Raw genomic sequence first — 20,679 nt, forward strand, 5'->3', positions numbered from 1 at the left:
TTTCATAAATGTACAAATCACTGACTGTGTAGCTCAGTCAAGGATGCATGGCCAGAGTGTGAACACAAATGAAGGTCCTGAGGTAATGGTGAGAGTTCTCAGAGAATGCTTCTTACACTCTAGATACAAACTGACAAAAATCGGGTCTTTTGGTGGTTTACTTTACAGTACATGATGACAATATTTTTCACACACCTCTATAAAACAGTAGGTATATCTTTTCCCCAGAGTCTACAGTTATAAACGTTACACTGCCTGTTCACTGCAGTGCTTCCATTTACTAAGCCTGGGGAAGGTTTGAGAAGTACTGAGTGCCTGTGTAGAATAACAACAATTCTATCTTATTTCAAGTGCCCCAAATAATCAGTACTTCTATCAAAACCATTAATCCAGCAGCTTCTAGTTTTCTGAGTATGCAGGGTGCTTCACTGGAAGCTTGGTTCCAGCTGTTTTGTGTTATACACAAGCATTCCACATCACAGCTTCTGCGGCAGTTACTTATCATGTCAAAGACTGTTCTACCCCAGTCTTCTTCTTTGCTTCATTTAATCACACCACAAAGCTTCCTGTTCAAGGGCCATCCAATTTTGTGTTCTATTGTTAGCCCCCACACACTGCCCCCTAGCTTGGATAAAAGTCTTTCTTTCAGCCAGACAGGTGCTACTTTGCCCACTCCATGGTCAGCTCCCAGTGGCCTACCTCGTCCTGCTCCTGCGATATCTAGAGAGGGCTTCCTTCCAGCATCATGACTCCTTCTCTTCTCTACCAGTTATCTCTCCTTTTACTATCTTCGAGGAATTTCAGATCCCTCTACTGCTAATACTTGCACAAGGAGCTACCACAGAATCCAGGATGGAGCCCAGAATTCTCCTGTAACTGTGTACAGATGGGAAGAAACAAACAAGAAAGATGATAAACCATGGGGCTGGCTCTTCTTCCATTTTATTCAACTATGGATGAATATTTCCACTAAAATTACTCAAATTAAGTAAATCATACTTAACTCATACCATACTGAGTTTTGGGAGAGGATGTCCTCTTGCTTCCTCACTCCTATATAGTGTCTAGAATTGAATGTTCTTGCAGGCTGCATCAGACATTGTTCAGTTTTCTCTCCCTAAAAGCTTTCTGAAGTTACTATTATCAATGCTCTTCTTTTCTTGATCATATGACAAAAATGGCACTCTTCTGGATGAAATGTGTATTAATTTCCCTACGGAAGAAAAGAAAAAGGCAGGTAAGGGATAATTTATCATAGTAGACTAAAGCATAAGTATTGACTGACTAGATTTTTAGACAACTCTTACTCTTTTTATTTTTCCTTTTCTAGGTTTTTTTAATCACACAAATTCTCAGCTAAAACTCCTTCCAGAGTTTTCTAAAGGATTGAAGCACACATGAAAAATAGTGCTAAACAAAAAATCTGATTATTTTATTTTTCCAAAAAACTGTTCACTTTATTCTCTGCAATCTTATTGATAAAATCTGTTTCTTCTACCTTATGAATCTAGTCATCCTCACAATTTGTGTTCCCTCTGATTCCTACAATATTTCTCCTTTAAATTTTTAACTACAGTCAAAATGCAAAGCTTAATATCCCAGCTGTTTTAAAAACTTCATAGGATTTCTTCAAATAGATCCATGTTATAAGGACATTAATGTTTCAAGAATGAATATGAGGATATAACAAACCTTGTTCCTAGAATAAACACTACATTGATTGTAGAGCATTAAAAAATGCATGATTTGGAGATGTTTTGCTAGAATGGGACACTAAGTTGGCTATATGTACTGCATGGCCTTTATTATCAAGCATGTAGTGCTTTTGTTATTAATTCATTGCACATGCAAAAAGGAATTTTTTTTCCTGGATAAGAATTCATCCAAACAAAATAGTCTTTCCAGCAGAACTCAGAGGACATTCATCTATTAGAGTGATTCCCTTTATGAATCTTCTCTTTCTCTCTCTCTCTCTCTCTTTTTTTTTTTTTTAATTTTTTTAATTTTTTTTTTTTTTTAATTACATACTAGAGGAACCAGAGTTGTTCAAAGAGAGCACTGAAAATCTTGGAGTATAAACAAACGAAATGGGTACTGTATTTTTCTACCCTGTTGTGCTTGGGTAAAACTGATTTGGTTGAACCCAAGCGTTCATTAACAAACTCTCTTTCAAACAGAGAAAAGGTAAGAAAAACTCAGCCTCTGCCTCTTTATACACTTAAGAGTATATTAAGGTCAATTTTTCTGTGATACCATCACATCCCAATTTTCTAGCCCTCATCCAGATAATTAATTTTCCACAAGATGATCACAAATATCACCTATAGCTATAGTACCCATTCATAAACTTTTTTACACTCTCCAATCCCAAAACTGTCCATTACATAAAGGTAAAATAATTGAGCTATCTAAGCTACCTGAGTGGATTCTAAATAGATTAGAAATCAATATGGTGCCCAGTATCACAGATCTGAAGTTTTCTGTCTCATATTCCTCATGATCTAGTACAAGTTAAGGACTTGCCTAAGTGTGCCCTTGTTAATTTAAAAATGGAGACATTAGACCTGTACAGACTAAGCTACCTGTCTAAGCTCAAAAAGGATGTTTGCATTAGGGATAGAACCCAGCCCTGGCAAACTGCAGAAAAATATCCTGACAGATCATCCTTATTATGCTCTGATTAAGTAAAAGGATCTATACACAAAACAAGTTTGTTCTTCTCTCAGACAGAAAATGTCTTCAGTAGCCTTTCTTTCACATAAAAATATCCATGTATCTTTTAATTTTTGATTAACCTCAAGGCATGATATTCTACCTGCAAACTAGCAAGGATACAAGACCAGAGCAACAGCACTTTTCAGTACTGCTTTGTTAATTTGGATGTCAGTCAAGCAGCCAAATGATACCGAAAGCAAATTGAAGTGCATATGGGACTCCTAGCTACCCCTCCTTCCCCAGCATCAGTGTAAGCAACAGATTTCAACAAGCTTCTAAACTGGACACATCAAATTAATTCATGGTTATTTTTAAGGAGCTGAAGTCCCAGGCCTTCATTCTCAAGTTTGGAAGACAAAATGAGACATCAAGCCTGACACACACCTCAGTATCTAAAATACAATGTCTTTTAGAAACAGATTATTTACATGTGCAAGTTTTTCATACTACAAGAAATGAAGAACAATGTAGAAATTATAGAATGGTTCAGTTCCCATAACCAAACCACAAGAACAAATTTACGGGAGAGGCAGTATGACATGCTGTCTCTCAGAGCACATACACCATCTGTGTTCCTCAGAAAGAAAAAGTTTATTTTCCAGCATGCTAAAGAACATATTTTTTTTCTGTTTTGGGTAACCATCTCAGACACTGACATACATTTCCAAGGAAAAGACTGCATCCATTTTTTAAACATCTCTGTTCTGAAATATTTTGTGTAATTATATACAGGAAAGGAGCTAACATTTCTAAATACAGTGCTTCTGAAAACTGTGTTGCCAAAAACTGATGTTGGTATCATTAATTGGGACAGATTAATTTTTCAGCTGCATAGCTTTTGTGAGGTTTTCTGTAGAGGAATAAAAGCACAGAGGGATTTTCAGTCCAAAACCCAGATTCTAGTTCAGTTTGAGTTAAGGGATGCTGTTGTTCTTCACAAGCAGCTCCCCTAACATTAAAATGTGCCCAGAAGTAATACAGTGAAGACAAAGTTGGAACCCAACATAATAGAAAGAGGAATGGCAAACATAAGGGACAGGTGAACAATAGAATCTAGACTGCAGCAATAAAATCAGAATTTTACTTGAATTTCAAGCAGTATTCCCTTAACCTGTCATTTAGTTAAAGGTTACTGAGAGGTAGAATAAGCGTCAGTACTACACTGGCGCTTTTCAGGGGAGGGCATTTCCCAGCATGGCTAGCAGAGAGTTTTAACACTCAGTGATATGCTAGAATCTATAGCCAAATAGGTATTTTTATTTCCAAATTTGCACATCTGTTTTAGTGAGCACTATGTCTGGACTCTGTCCGGAAGAGAATCAGTCCTGAAACCAAAAACCCAGAGTTCATCCTGCGAGTACAAGTATATAAGCACAAGGCAGTAGCGATGGTAATTTCCAAATGGATTTGCCTGTATCCTTCAAGGGTTTCAGTAATTATCTACTCAGATTGGTAAAGTGATGGAGCATCACTTGCATTGACATAATTTGAAACTGGTGTCCTTTTTTAAATGCAATGATGGCAAGAACAATTCAAAAACTTCATTTACTTCCCGAAGGGCAAATACAATTGTTCCTGTGTGCACAGAAAAATTATTGTGATCAACAAAGAAATGGGAACTCACATTCTCCCTGGAAAACAAAGTCACAGAGGGTTTCTCTGGCCTCCATGCTATCTTCTTTGAGTATTGTAAATACCCTGTTTCCTTGATTACAGACCTTGTAGATCGTGCAGTTAGGTCAACATGGTTAACATGGTCAACATGGTCAACATGGTCTATGGTTAACCTTAAGGAATGCATAATCAAATCCATCCAGTAGCATACTCCCTAGCTGGTTGCTGAAACAGTAATTAGAACCAGAAATAAGATGCTCTATTGCTGCAGGTCTTTCTCATCTGACCAAAAATGCAACACTGGTATGAGCACATACACTTTGGCTCATTTCAAACAAGCATCGGTTTTAGATGGAGATTTTCTGTTTTAGGGATAAATCAAGAGAATATTAGAAAACCATTCATTAGAAAGTCTAATAGGTCCTTAGCTCTGTAACAGCCTCACCCATCACAAGAAATCATGAATAAGATCATAGGCATGAGTTCCATTGATAGGCACAAGATATGCATAAATACACCCATCTTATTCGGAGTGAGACCTGGATGGGATCATGTCCAGATGTTGATGCAACCAGGACTGAAAATAAGATGATGTAAATCTGCAGAACAGAAGCAGCACCCCAGTACTCATCTTTTTCTTAGTTTTCACTGTCTTGCTTTGGTTTGTGTCCTTTGCAGATTTTCAACTCTATGAGTTCTCAAAATGAAAAAAAAAAAAAAAAAAAAAAACAAAAAAAAACACCAAAACCACATTGAACTTTAGACAGAAAAGGAGGTTCACTCACTTTTTTTTTTAAATTTCCATTTCAAGCTTTTTGCACTGACTCTGAGAACAAAGCCGTCTTCTAACACACAAAACTGAACACTGAGACTTTTATGTCAGTACAGGTAAAGCTTGAAGAAAACAGCAAATATCACAGTTCTTATTCTAGAGATCAGATATTATGGATTTAAAGGTCTATAAAAAATTCCAAACAGGTTTCACATATGTTTTCTATATTTAATGTAGAGCAAAGATGTGGATTGTACTCTGCTGCTGAGAAAATTCAGTTTTCAGAGGTGAATTTTAAAAATTGTTTTTCCCTTTCACTTCCTCATTTCTGTTGCCACATAGATGCTTCCAGCTCTCTATCACTCCTACTTCTGTGTTATGTACAAGAAGCATTGTAACTTCTGTAGTTAATTCATAAAGAAAACATCTTCTGATGATGGTTCTGAAATGGTACCAATTATGATTTTGTTATGGTTTAGTAATAGTATTTCCAACTTAAGTAATCCTGTGTTGGAGGTTTTGCATGAAGGGGATGGACCCACTGTGAGATGTCTCTTTGAGCCTTTATTGTGACATCAGCCTCATAACAGGTTGAGACAATTGAAAAATGGCAACAACTCACATCTGTCAGCAGCAGCCAGAGATCTCTTTGTTACAGGGCATTTAAAAATTTTTCTAGCCAATAGCACATTGCTAAAGCTTACAGACAATTGTTCTAGCCACTCACTAAAAGCACACATATACCTGCCTCAAACAATGTATGCTTTCTATTAACAATATACAATATTCTTATTAAGCTTAAAACCTTCTACTATCTTGCTAGACATATTTTTCGGTCTTAAGATCTGTCCTAGCCAAACCTAAAACTCAAACTATTGTTTCATATCCTTGTTTGCTGTACTATTGCAACTTTTCCTACTTTCAAGCTTTGCAGCTGCAGCTAATTCTTTCTTCTGCTCTTTCTGTTTCTGGGGTCTGCTTTCATAGCTTCTGAAAGTCTTCTTACCTTTACTATTTCCCACAAAATCCATTGAAAAGAAAGTCACAAACGGCTCCTTGCTCCCATACCTCCCAACCTCCCCTCCTATGAAAGGAACAAAAGGAAAAGATCAAGAGTTGAGATAAGGAACAATTTACTAGAATCAGCAATGATATAAGAAAACAAGCAGTAGCAGCAACAATATTAACGAAAACATACAAGATGCCACGCCTGACCTGACAGCTGCTCAGCAATGAACAGCAGTGGATGGGTTCTCTGTCCCACCACACTCTGTTTCACCCATACCCACAGCCCTGCTCCCCGAAGCAAGAGCCACTCTCTCCTGCCCTGGGTGGTAAGCTGGATGGTATGGAACAACACAGATATGCCCACATGCCTCGAGGCTCCACCCCTCATGGCTACTGCCAAAAATTAACACTGTCCCGGCTGAAACCGGGACAATTTCTCATCAAAGTCATATCTAGGATCTTCAACTATTACCAAAATGAGCTAAAATCAGAACTTTGTCCAAGTTCTAAAATAATACTCATGTTATCCTTTATTGCATTAGTGCCCTCATACCTATGGAGGATCACAGGTCTACATATGCAACACTAACAAAAAAAAGTAGTTTCAAAATGAGTAAGTCCCAGTCAAGCTGACATCAGACAAGCTGAGGTTTTAGGGAATCTTGATGGTTCCCTTTTTCCCATCCATTCATAGTCAATGAAGACTGACTCCAACAGACTGATTGCCTCACATTTTGTAAACTGAAAAGCAAAAAATGGTAGGAGGAAGAGAAGAATTAAAAAAGAGAGTACTTCCAAATTTTTCTTTGTTTTGCAGAAAAAGATTTTGCACATGAGAAGTGTGACTTCTAGTTTAAAGAAAAAGGAGTCATCTCCATCTAACACCAGATACAGCCTTCATATGTGAGCCTCTTCCATTGCATTCTGCCAACAAAGGATTTGATAGATGCTGATATGAATGTAACATCTGTTGTCCTACAATAGAGAAGGAACCAGGAAAAGATGATACAAAAAAAGTTGTTGTCCATAATTTTGCTATCCTATTCCAATTATTTATTGTATAAATTTTCTTAATCAAGGTATGAAGCATAATTCAATATAGACAAAATATTCATCATGGCTATGTGGAACCAGCAACCTGAGTTTCTGACATCTCATCCTGCTTAATAACATCTCAGAGCATTCCTTAGTTTTATTTATAGGAATATGGTACATAAGAGAAGAAACAAACCAAGAACTCACAGTGACTAAAGCAGCCCACATCATCCAGTTTTTTACCTTACTGTACTGTAGTACCTCTAGCTACAAAACACCAGAGCATAAAGGCATAGCTAGAATACTATGGAGAAAAGGGAGAAGAGTTAAAAAAAGTATTTGGGTGGAACTATTGAGTACGTCTTACAATTCTGGCAAGCTTTCACAGCTTACTTTTTTTCCTACGCTAAAATCACAAGCAGATGTGAGCAAATGCTGTATAAAAGACTGAGCTGTCACCTTAAATGGAAGCAAAAATGCAAAAACAACCTAGGAGGCAGTGCCTGCAGTACCAATACTGTGAGAACAGTTTAGAGGAACTGAAAGGTTTGGATAAATTTCAGGAGAACTTCTTAAATTGTAACTGCTTCTTTGAACAAATGTGTTCTATAGAACTTAAGGTGCTCACTTCAAAACATCCTTTTCTGTGCTAAAAAGCATTTAATAAAAATACAGTTAATAAGAGAGGAAAGCATGCAAAGTTAGCACTCTGCAGTTATTCTTAAAATAACTGACTCTCAATTGTTTTCCATCCTCTGTCCAAATAAAGCTTATAGATGAATGCAGAATAAATTTTATATCATCACTACCATTGTTCATCTTGCAGACTAAGTGAATCTGCACAAGAAAAGGGGTCCATAATAAGGGATATTTTTGAGGAGAGCACATTTAGGCTGTAAAAAGAGTTCAGAGATGGTGAAAGGGGAGAAAAACAGACATATTCACAACCATTCAAACAGGAAGACCCAATTCTTGGGCCCCTATGGAAGGGGCAATTGTTTAGAATAAGACCAAGAAAACCTTATTTAACTACTATGTTTAATGGTAAGCACTGAGTTTCAAAATGCACTTCCACTGACTTGCATCATTTCATGCCTGGTGATCAGCAGTTGGTGAGGGAGTGACACAACCCCAGGGTCCTGAGAGTCCCGAGCAGTCACTGTAGGGTTGGTGTAGAAAGGAGCAAAGTGAGTCTCACATGCAGTCCAAGGATTGTTTATTAAAGCAACATAAATCCTAATGTAACTCGAATGCAAAGCAGGGGTGAAGGCGGAGAACAAAGGCAGGACCATGTGTTTTAAGAATCAGGGTGGAGTTTGGGTTTAAGGGGCCAATAGGGAGAAGACTGGGGCAGGACACAAGGTGAGGTTTACAGAACACTAACCGATGGGGAACATAATGTGAGGATATTTATTTAAACAGACCAATGGAGCCTCGAATAGAGGATTTCCCAGGGGGCAGTCCAGATAGGGGCTGGTGTCAGGGGAGACTGATAGAGAACATCTGGGATTATCAGGGAAGACTGACAACCCAATGAGTGGACACAATGCAGGCTAAACCACCACTCCACAGAGGGTGAAAGGGAACAAACCATATAGTATTAAAACACAAAATTATATACCACTACAGACTTAGTTTTCCTGCTCAGTACTGGATTTTCTCAGTCTGGCAATTTTTTACAGTATTTTTTTAATTTCTTCTGAGCCAGTTAAACTTAACATAACTTGCAGTTTTCAGAACAGAATAGAATATAAACATAGTTACCTCTCTAAATGAAGGCTAAAGAATCAGGATATCTGGGGAAAGTGTGGTATGTGTATCCACAGAAAAGTTGTAAAATTGCTTCATTTTGCATTGACTGCTGGTTTATTTTTGATTCTCAGCTGCCCAAGAAATTTTGTTTCCAACTTTTAATACCCCAGTCATGGAGCAGCAATGTTTCATGAAAAAATACTGAACTGAGAACAAATCTAGGTGCAGATCACCAGTTCCTATCATTCAAACCTTTCATTTTTTTTCAAAATCTGCCGCTACCAGAATCAAGCATAAATAAAATTGAGTCTTTAACCATTATTATTGAAGAAAGAAGCTGAAAATGTATGGCAAGTTTACTTTGATTCCTCAAAGACACCAAAACATATTTTAGAGCTTCAAGATACCCTTATCATATGTTTTTTTTGAGAAGTCAGGGGGGGTCTACCATCTGGGTTTTCTTACTTTTCTGTTGGCAGTACAAGTTTCTCATCATCTTCTGCAATTGCAGTAAGGGTTATAAGCAGAAAGCTCAGTAAAAGAAGCAATGACTTCTAAGCTGCCAAGCCAGTATCATGTCAAACACACCTGCACATACCTTCTGAATCAGTCTTTTCTCAAGGCTAAGGGGAAGGCATAGAAATACTTCTTTACAACACAATTTGGCAACATATCAGAGATGTTAAACCAGCTCTGAGTATGCTCTCACAGTTGTCAGGCATGCTAGTTATGTGAAGCATGGTGCAGGCTGATGCAGCTGCCCAACGAGCAGGACTTTGGAGTCAGGCAGCACTTACACAAGGCTCTTGAACCCTGCTCTCTTTACCAGGACACAGGCAGTCACAACAATCCCCATGAAAGTGAATGAGGCTGGTCTTACTATGGTGGTTCAACAACCATGTTCACAAATGCCGCCATAAAATTGCCAAGGATGGTCCTGCAATGCAATGAATGATTTACTGACAGAATGCAGTTAAAATAACCTCTGAAGGATAATCCCAAAAGCTTCACCATTAAAACATTTCCAAAATCGAAACAGTTCTGTAAACCTCCTTTTCTAATGAAAAGTATAAAGAAGGAATATTTTCAGGAGGAACAACAAGAATAATCAGAAAAATAAATGTTTTTTTCACTGCTATTCAAGTATCTTTGGTTCTTTTTAATGCAACATTTGTCATCGCAAACAAGGTTTCACAAACCCTGAGATTAATACATTTGGGTATTTAGATTCTAGTCCCTGTCCAAAGTTATTTACTGACCTTCAACAAGGTGCATTTTTACCAATTTATTTTTTTTTTAGAAAAATAGAAATAATTTATATAAAAGTTAGGAGTGTTTTTGCTAGTGTTAATTTAAAAATTGAGAATATAGAATAAACCAGATGCTATGAAAATTGTCATTCTACAATATACTCTAGCCTTGTTGTTAGATGATACAGGGAAAGCAAGAGAAAACTTTTAGAGATCTTCCTTCCAGAGCAGAAAATTACAAATAATTCAGCTAGGTTCCTGAGATAGCTTGTAATCACTGGGAATAAAAAATCAAACCAAAATTTATAAAGTAGAGTGAGAATCAGCAGTTGTTTTGGAAATTGCCTTGGTTATTCCCTCAAGTCCTTCCCAATTTGTAGAAGTCTAGAGTCTGAGAGTACTTTCTAACCTAGTTTGGTTTCCATTAAGACGTTTCAAAAATCCTAAATGCCTTCATGCCATAGTATCTATTTTGCTATTAAATAAAAGACATGTCTCTTGTACACTTTACAGAATTATTGTAACAGAAAAGCACAAGCATGGAGGCAAGACGAATTATGCAAACAAATCCACTTAAATTTCTTGGTTTCTTTGTGAGACATTGTCACACGAGGGTTCTATATACATATATTATATAGCACTATATACTAAACTAAAGTATACCTCCAGAATTCCAAATAGCTAAATGTAAAGCAATTCATTCATTTTTTGCAGCCTTAGAGAAAGAACACTGGAATACCTTTTCCTCAAGAAGGGTAGAGGGAAATTTGTAAGCTAACGGATCCTTCACCTGATCAGAAAAGCAGAGCTTGACACAACACAAGAATAAAAAGAATAATAGGGTACAGAAGTGGCTGTCTTTTGAAAAAGAGTCAGTGCAGAAGAAAAGCTGTTGTACACAGACCATGTTCTGCACTCACTGAATATAATTTATGCTGCCATGCCATGCATGCCATCCCTATAATCAACAGTGAAGAAATGGGAGTAGGGAGAAAAATGAAAGGTTTTCATGGTGGGGATTTTTAACAGAAAAAAATAATCAAGCAGTCTACTGAAAATCATAGCTTGTAAGGAGAGAACATTATTTTGCAAACAAGAAAAAAATTCTGCAAAAAATAAATAGTGCATAGGGATATTTTTTTCCAGAAACTCTCACTTCATTATCTTCATAAAAACTCAAAAAAATAGTAGATTGATTTTCAGCCATTGTTAGTCTGTTTATTTCCAGCTCCAAATGGTACAGAAATGTACAGTGTCCAAAACTTGGAATTTATTAAAAAGTGGTTAACAGCAATGTGAATTTCAGTGAACTGAAAAGAAAGAGGGAGACTAATAAGCTAGAAAATATTGTTATTCCAACTTCTTTCAGCACCATAATTTCAATCTATTTACAGGAAGCTTATGGAAATATGAACTAAAAAAAAAAATGGGCTGTGGTAGTACTGTCAGCTATGCTAATCTGGAGAATTTTGTTGGGGAATATAAATATCTCATGATTTTCAAAAGGGGCTGAACAATCACCTCCTCCCTAAACTCTATTTTTTGGAATGGGTGGTGGAGGGGAAGAAGAAGGAGGAGGGGGAAAACAGGAAGGGGGAGAGGAAGGAGAGTTTAGAGATTAAAATTATTTACCCTTTTGTTTAAATATACAGTGTGCGCGTTTAAATATACAGTGTGTGTATATACAGGGTACTCAGTTTATTGGAGCACAGAAATTATAAATCAGTATTACAGAGCCAAAACTGGTATAATGCAAACTTCCAGTTTGTCAGTCTCTTCTTGGAACAGGCTTTACATCAGAAATGTGTCAGGAAAGCTAAAACATTATGGAGATCTGGTTGTCTAAAATGTTCATTATGTTTATTATTGTACCTGTTCCTGCAAAGTTATGGGAACCTTCATTCCCACATAAATCCTCCTTTTTAAACTATGTACTTTATAGGTTATACTCAAAAGCAATATGATTGCTTAAATTTATCCTAGTCCCATAATTGCTTAGAATACTATTTTTTCATTTCGGAGGTAAGCCAATTCTGTAATTAATTATATGCTATACACAACAACTGTCTTAGATCTGTCTTCAAAAGCCAGGTGAAGTTTAAAACTAAGATCTAAGACTACCTAAACTGTACCTCTTCCCCAAAGACATTCACAAGCATGCATACTTTTTTCTTAGTATGGTTCATATGCTGTGAACTCTAGACTCTGCCATAAATAAAAGTGAGAAAATGTAATTAATGTTACTCTTCGTAACTTCAGCATTTTTTGATCATGTGACTCAGCTCATTAACTGGGGTTATGGAAGTTTTCGTAACCTACGTACATTCTTGTACCTATCAGGAGGTCTGCTTCCATTGTAATGCTTTCAATAAGTTTTTAGAGAAGAAACCACAAAATATTTCCAGCTGAAATTTCCGTTACATTTTTTTCTTTCTTTTCCCTTGTTATGTCACACTTTTACTTTGTGAGGGTACTTTTTGTCTTAGAACTGCTCTAATTCACCTTTTTCTTTTTATCCAGCAGGTTTTTGCTCTCAGCTTAATCTGTCTGTAAATTTCTCCCCACCCCTAATTCTTCTAATATCCTTTCTATCCTAATCCTGACTTTCTGCTTTGAACTAGTAATGCTGTGCTCAGAATGCTCTTTTCAGTGATGGGTTTTTCAGCACAAGAGACATGAACACCGGAGAAAGTCCAGCACAGGGCCAGAAAGATGATCAATGAAGTGGAGGATCTGTCTTACAAGGAGGGGCTTGATAATTTACTGCATTGCCCTTGGTTTCCTGTGGGTTCCTGTGGCCTTTTGCACCAGCTTTGTGTGTGATTCTATTTAAAGTCTGTTCCTCCTGAAAGACCTGCATATATCCCACTGCTCAAAACTGAGATTACTGACTCATTTGTATTCAGGAGTGTGAGCTTTAAGCTTGAAAAGATGAAACTGGTTAAATACAAAATAAAATCGCAACCACCCCAAGCATATATATCTCTCAACTTGAGGGTTCAAGAGTTCAGTCAGGGTTTAGAAGCAAGGAAGGGAAATCTAATCTGAAAGCATTTTAGGACTTGCATTTTGTAGAAACATAACCAGAAGTTTCTGCCTTAGAGCCAAGGGTGCAATCAGTAAGCTTGATATTGTATACAGTCGATGTGGTAAGAAGCACTTAGCTCAAAGAGCAGGCTGTGATAGTGTTTTTTCCCTTTTAACCCCTTTACCTATGCACAGAATCATTCACATCAGCTGTCTCCTCCATGCCATCCAGAGACTTTCATGTGTTTCAAGAGTTTAAGTGTCCCAGGTCTTCTGAGCTGGGGGCAGAACTCTGCAAGAACATTCATTTTTCAGTGACCTGATCTAACAAGGAAGGTCTGGAACACTCACAGAAGAACCTAAATTCTCTTTTACATCCTCTTTCTAGGCTAGAAAAAGCTAGATAGGTTCAATTAACCTATTCTCAAAAATGAGCTTCTGTATTCTATTTATGTGGCTTTAGTATCTAAACAACTTTCTAGAAGAAATGGAGGGCAAGATACTGAAAATTAAAATAATTTCATAGAGCAGGATTTATAAATTTTAAAAATCTAAGAATTTTCAGTGCTGTAATCCAAGTAAAATACTTCATGTCACATACATGCAAAGTTTACATGCCAATGCTTAGCTTTATGTAAAATATAGTGAAAGTAACTCTTTTTTCTTTCATTCTATTAGGTAAGAAGTATTATGAAACAAAGTTTTAATTTAGTTTTAGATAGAATATGCACAACAGATGTATGTATTTATATTTGAACAATTTTCTTGTATTTCTCCTCAATTTTAAACATAAAACACAGGAAAAATTGCTTGGTTGTGGATCTCCAAGTACACAAAAAAAGTTTACAGTGTCAGAAAATTGTGTGTCCTTCTTAGTATCCAGAGCTTCAGGTATGGTGTCAACAGCCATAATGTACTGTCACTTGGCCTTGTCAGTGACTCTAAGCTGAAAGTAAATCATTGCCACACAGCCACACTGCTCTCCAGGGGACTAGAGACCCTAACTGGACCAGCATTGTTGTGAAATAAGGCAGTTTTATAAAGTAGGTGTCATTCCACTAAGAAATGGAGTAGAAACAGAAATTATATACTAAGAATATTTGAAAAATACTATTTCCTGGGCACACTCCCCTTGTCTAAAGGATGATGGAGAAGGCTGCCATGCAATAATTGTTTCTCACTCTACATAGTTGCAGGCATAGTGGGTTTACAATATATAATTTTATTAGGGTTGGACTCTGATATGGTAAATTACAGGAAAAATCATGGATTAGTCACAGTAAAAATGTCAAAAGCAATAGGAACCATAGTTTAAAAACCCTGATAAAATTCTATACATGAAACATGTTTGAGGTCAAATTGCATTTTGGACCACCTCTGGTCAATTCTTTTTTATTTATGCAACTTAATTTATGGGACTATATTGATAAATAGAAGACAATACTCTATGCTGGAAATTTACAGTGTCAAAAGACAATCTTGTCACAGCACTTTGTTCAGCTATAAGAAGCCTAAGAGACAAGAATATTTTTGCCGGATCCCTCCAACACTCACACGTTTCAAACCCTTGCAGTTGAGTCCTTGAGTCCTATCGTTCTAGGGGTGCAAAGAGGACAGGAATGTAGCACAATTACAGCACAGGCAGGAATCATTCCGGAATCAGTTTATCTATTCCATAATAAAAGCAGAAAGGGGAGTAGTCAGGCAGTGACCACCTGTATCTTGGCTAGCCCCAAGGGTCCTGTGGGTTGCACACTAGACACAACACAATGTCCAGAATGAAGTTGGTGCAAAGCCACTTATGCTACCATCTTCAGGGACTCGGATACAGACAGCACCCAAAACAGAGCCAGAGATGGACAGCTGTTTCTTGAAAGATGAGCTACTGGTTGAGGAAGCCCATCAGTCATGCATGTCAACTCCAACCATATTTTGCCAGGAGTGTTAACAGATAAACTAACAGGCATAGCTGAAAGGAACCTATCTTCCTCATGTTTTCTAGGTCCTGCTTAGGACTTTTTTTTTTTTTTTTTTTTTTTTTTTTTTTTAATTTAGCAAATAAAAAGAATCTCTAATACAGCTTTTGGAGGACAAAGCAGAAAGAACAGATGAATAGGTGAATCTTGTGTAAGATCTGGAGTTCCCAACCCATTCTACTCTTGCCTTTCACTGATCACTGTGAAATCTGTGTGATTGGGAGAGTATGTGCTCAAAGAAGCAAATACTTTGTGAAATACCCATGTCATTGATAACTTGAGAATTACAATTTGAGTGGCAGCATATGGGGATGTCAATGGTATGACAAGAAATTCTTGGGGTGGGAATACTAATGATAAAAAATTTTACTGAAACAGTAACTCTAGTAGCAGTGATAGTATCGGAATCCATTAAAAGTGTTTTCATTGCTTGAGTCAATTTAAAGTGGACAAACAAGGAACCTGATAAAATTAAATAGTTATTTTAAATGTTTTATTCATTTTTATTTACTGAAAAGTCATCTTTTATTCATCCTCACAGGAAAAATATCTGAAGGGCTAGGAGATATCATGATATTGAGAAAATGATTTTGGAAAGGAAAATTAGTAAAAGACACTGAAATTACAGGAAGTTTTCTAGTCAATAGTATTTCTCTTGCTCATTAAAACATCTAAATTTTGGGCTATTCGGGAAAAAAACAAAAACAAAACAAAAACAAAACAAAAACAAAAACAAAACAAAAAAATAAATTAAAAAAAACCCCACAACTAATTCCTGAAACAAATCAATATCTGAATTACTTATTAAACAGTACCATTGCTCAAAAATATTTATATTTATATCCTGTCCAAAAGGATATTCCACATCATAAAACATCATAACCAGTATATAAACTGGGAAAAGTTACCCACAAGAGGCAGATTTGGGTGCAGGAAGGGCAGTCAGGCATCAGTCAGTGGGTGGTGAGGAATTGGATTGTGAATCACTTGTGGGTTTTTTACCTTTGTTATTATCATTAATTTTAAAATCATTATTATTAATAATATATTTTACTTTATTTTCAATTATTAAACTGTTTTTATCCCAACCTACAAGTTTTACTTTGATTCTTCTCCCCATTCCAGGTTAGAGTCTGGGAAGAGAGAAGACGTTCAGCAAGTGGGTGCATAGAATTTCATCTCCAGCTGGGCTTAAAATGACAACGACCATATATCCACATGCTTTTTTTTGAAGTAAATTCTTCCAAGTAATGTCAGGATAAAACTGGGATACAGAATTCAGCATTTTCCAGGAGGTTTTAAGGTCATATAAGGACAATTGGGGTCAAAGAATAAAATTAGATAGAAAGAGGGAAAAATGCCATGAGAGGAAAAGGCAACCAATGCAGATGTCAGTATAGCTTTGATTGGTCAGGCAGCAGAATTCACAGGAATAAGAACTGGGAATCTTTCTCCATGTCGCCACTTAGAGACAAAATTTCATTCCAAATCAAACTGCTGTTTTAAATGAAAAACATATTTTCTCATCAAGACTAATATATTTCTATCAAGTTGCTTATCAAGTTCTAATAAAAACATTTTGGAAATTTGCTGTGGTCCCTAGAGTTGTTTGAAGCATTTTATTCCAGGATATTTCAGGGATTCTGATCAGCTGCAAGACTGTGATGAGAGAGGAAACTTCTGACATATCTGTGTGTATCACAAGACTTTCTCCCTAAAGACTCTGTTCAAGAATGTGGTGTATTACAAAAGGAATGCCACAAGCACTGTGAAATCTAAAATTTCATTAAGGGCTTTCAGTGGCAGTTTTAGTTAAAAGTCAATATGGTAAGATTTCTAGATTGAAGACAGTTCTGTCTGTTGGTTTTGATACAAAAATGTGTAGTTATGTTTAACAAGCATCCTTACTGGCGGTCATAATGTTATTTGGTAACTTAAGGGAGTGTGTCTGAAACTATGAAACATCATGTCAAAGTCCAAGGTACTGGAAAACAATGAATAAGAAACATGATTGCATTTTTTTTCTCCATTGAACAACAGTTGGGAACACCATGATTTAATTTTTCTACATCTAAATATAGGATAAATGTAATCTCTTTAAAGAAAAAATTTTATCGTTTTGATGTTCATCTCAATGCACCTGTACAAGTTAGTCTTCTAGGCCAGAAAAAAAATGAGCTGAAAATTTTAAAGACAGAAAGTTGAGATTTTTTCTGTTTTCTACATCTAAATAGTCTCCCCATATTAAGAGAACCAAGCTTTCCTCCAAGTATTTTGGCACTTCTGGTTCATATCCAAAGCAGATGACAGAATAAAAAGCACAGAATATTAAAGATTATTCTGTCTAGTGCTTCATGTCTTTGGTCTTTGTTTAAGTAAACTGTACTTTCCCAGCTCTGTTACGTATATGTAAGTGGTACACAACAGCTTTCTATGAAACTTTCTCTTTATCATCAAGACAGATTTTTGCCCCTAATTAGTTCCTTTTTCTTTATCTTATAAACCCTTCTGCTTTATCATAAAATGATGTTAGAGCTTTCACTTCACTAGTAATAATATTATCACTGGTATCTGAAAAGAATTGGCAAGGTAAAATTTGCTTGGTACTACCTCAAGACGAGGATGACTGAGATGAATACAGCCAGCAAAATCTTACTCCATTTTTAAGTTACCCCAAAATCCTAATGCAAAACCAAGGATCATTCAACCTGACAAATATCTTTATTGATGATCTGGATAAGGAGATTCAGTCTACCATTAGAAAATTTGCAGACAGCCCCAAACTGGTGGGAAAGTGCCAATCTGCTGGAGGGTAGCAGGGTTCTGCAGGGGGAAAGTCTGGATGGATGGGTTGAATCCAACAATGTGAGGTTTAAAAAGGCCAAGTGCCAGGTCCTGCACTTTTGCCACAACAATCCCATGCAGTGATACAGGCTGGGGCTGAGTGGCTGGGCAGTGGCCAGGCAGAAATGGACCTGGGGATAGTGACAGACAGCAGCTGAACATGAGCCAGCTGTGCCCAGGTGGCCAAGAAGGCCAATGGCACCTGGCCTGTACCAGCACGAGTGTGGCCAGCAGGACCAGGGCAGGGATTTTCCCCCTGCACTCAGCACCGGTTAGGTCACACCTCGCGTGCTGTGTCCACTGCTTGGCCCCCAAGCTGATAACAGATGCTGAGGTGTTGGAATGTGATCCTGTGACAGGAACAAAAAACAAAAAACAAAAAACAAAAAAAAAAAAAAAAAAAAAAAAAAAAAAAAAAAAAAAAAAAAAAAAAAAAAAAAAAAACAAAAAAAAAAAAAAAAAAAAAACACCAAACCTGCAGGCCTGCACTAAATTCAGAGGTTTTAATAGAGAGGAGTGGTGATGCACTCACCTACCCCTCTCCAATAGGCAGCTCTACAATCTTCTCAAGAATTCTTGTTGGGCCTCACACTTGGTTAAGGGCTCCTGGGCATTTAAGCTCCCCTTGAGCTTATTGGAAACACTGTCCATATCCAGACACAAATAACAACTGGAAGGAGCCTGGGAACCCTAGTGTGGCAAGTGGAAGACAATCAACTATTACTAAATATAGAAAGGAAAAGTTATGAAATTTTTCTTATGGAATATTCTTGATATAGATTGAAGTCACAACCAGTACTGGCTTCAGCTGGGATAGAATTAAATTTTGATTTTCCTAATAACTGGTGAAGTGCTGTGTTTTGGATTTAGTATGAGATTAATACAGATAACACACTAATGTTTAAGTTGTTACAAAGCAGCTCTTAATCTGCACCAAAGACATTTTGGCTTTGGCTTTGTATACTCTGCCAGAGAGCAAGTGCACAAGGCAAGCAATCTTTGCAAAAGCAGAACTTGATGCTCCATCTTCAAGTCTAGTAGCATCACATCCAGAGAAACTTGGTACAGTTATGGTAAATTTATCAAGAATGACAATTGTGTCTCTGACTTTAACCAAATCTCGTTGCCTGCTTCTTTGAGAAGGTACTGATAACAGTGGTGTAAAGCACAGAATTAGTGTATGGTGGAATTTATCCTGGATCATAAAAGGGGTAATCACAAGGCCTCTGCCCAATAATTTACTTAATGACAGTTAAAAACATGTTAGAAATAGAGAAAAAGATTCTGTACTTAGATATGTGTGGCACTGTATGGGAAATGCAATGTATGAGAAATGGAAAAACTGGAAGTTAAAATTATCCCCATAGCAAACACAGAAAACAACACCTTCGGGCTCAGATGCTAAAATGGAAAATCTCCACTTACCAGTTTAAAATTGTTAGTCTACAGTAAAAATGTAATAAATTTATTTTATGACTAGGGCTTCTTATGATGTCTGTCTCCACACAATAAAATATCAACATTTCAGCGTCGGTGAACTTCCTAGAACATAATTCTCTAAATATGAAAATTTAAACAGAATCTTCATGGTTTACTCTATAAAGAGAACCCAGAACTTGCATTCCCCAAACAAATACCACTGTACCACCGTAATTAATTATCTTAGCTCTATTTCCAGCAAAACAAACAAAAAAATAAATTAAAAACATAAAAATAAATAACATTTGTCAGACTGTCACTTCTAAATAAAGTGAAATCAGCTCTTACAGACACTGGACAGTAAAGCACAGAACTTTTCCACTGCCTCACTGTGGAGTTTTTTTAAGGTCTTTTTAAAGTTTTTTTAAAGTTTTTTTTATTTAAATCTTCCTAGATTTAGCTGTGAAGTCTGTTCTTTTTTTCTGAGTGATAATAAAAGAGTTGCTACTTTGCTTTTAAAAGGTCTGGATTACTATAGAAGGAAAGAAAAAGTGGAGAGAAGAACAACTTCCCATTGAGGTTGGTGCCATACAATCCCAACATTTTGTGAGAATGCAGTTAATAATAAATTAACTGTGATAATCTGTATGAGCTGGGTAATATTTGAACAAGTTTTGAATTTACCTTTCATCAAGATCACTTTTTCATGCATATCAAACCTAAACCTTGACAGATATACTTCCTCACCCTTTTTTCTCCCCAGTCACTAGCAGGATGTTTCTTATCTTTTTCTTTGTTTTCCTGTTAGACAGTAGGAGTGTTGAATATTTTGGAAGAAAAACAAGAGAAAGAAATAAGAGTGGGTTTGGTTTTATGCCAACAAAATCTGAAAGTAGATTATCTTGTCCTATCAATCTGATGTTTGTGTTATGGTATTCCGCCATGACACCACACCAGAAGACTTTATGGGTGTCTGCTGAGTGGAAAAAGTGTGTTGAAAGAAGGGAAAATAAACCAGAGCTGCTTTCCCTTTCTGACTGTTCCTGGAACCCAGAATTGGGTGGTAGTGGAACATCACGTCATCTTCTCTAACTGCATGAGTAACTTATCTGTGGCTCTCACTTTTTTCTCTAAAAATTAATTCACTCATTTTTCTGCCATTTATGATTACCACCTGTGAAAAATGGGATTTAAAAATTTCTGGATTTTAGAAAAATTCTTTTGCTGATATGCAATTGGTCTGCAGGCTTTCATATATATGTTCTAT

General features: G+C 36.6%; 1 long non-coding RNA gene across 1 annotated transcript in view; it reads left to right on the forward strand.

The window, feature by feature from the left end:
* The window catches only part of LOC310922969, a 279,318-nt gene extending 260,851 nt beyond the window's left edge, over positions 1 to 18,467 (forward strand). Inside the window, exon 2 of the long non-coding RNA XR_014592519.1 lies at positions 18,353 to 18,467. This is a non-coding gene — a long non-coding RNA (uncharacterized lncRNA). The remainder of the gene's footprint in view (positions 1 to 18,352) is intronic.
* The last annotated feature ends 2,212 nt before the right edge of the window (positions 18,468 to 20,679 follow it).

This window comes from Zosterops lateralis (assembly GCF_965231275.1).
Source record: "Zosterops lateralis genome assembly, chromosome: Z".
Classification (NCBI taxonomy): domain Eukaryota; kingdom Metazoa; phylum Chordata; class Aves; order Passeriformes; family Zosteropidae; genus Zosterops; species Zosterops lateralis.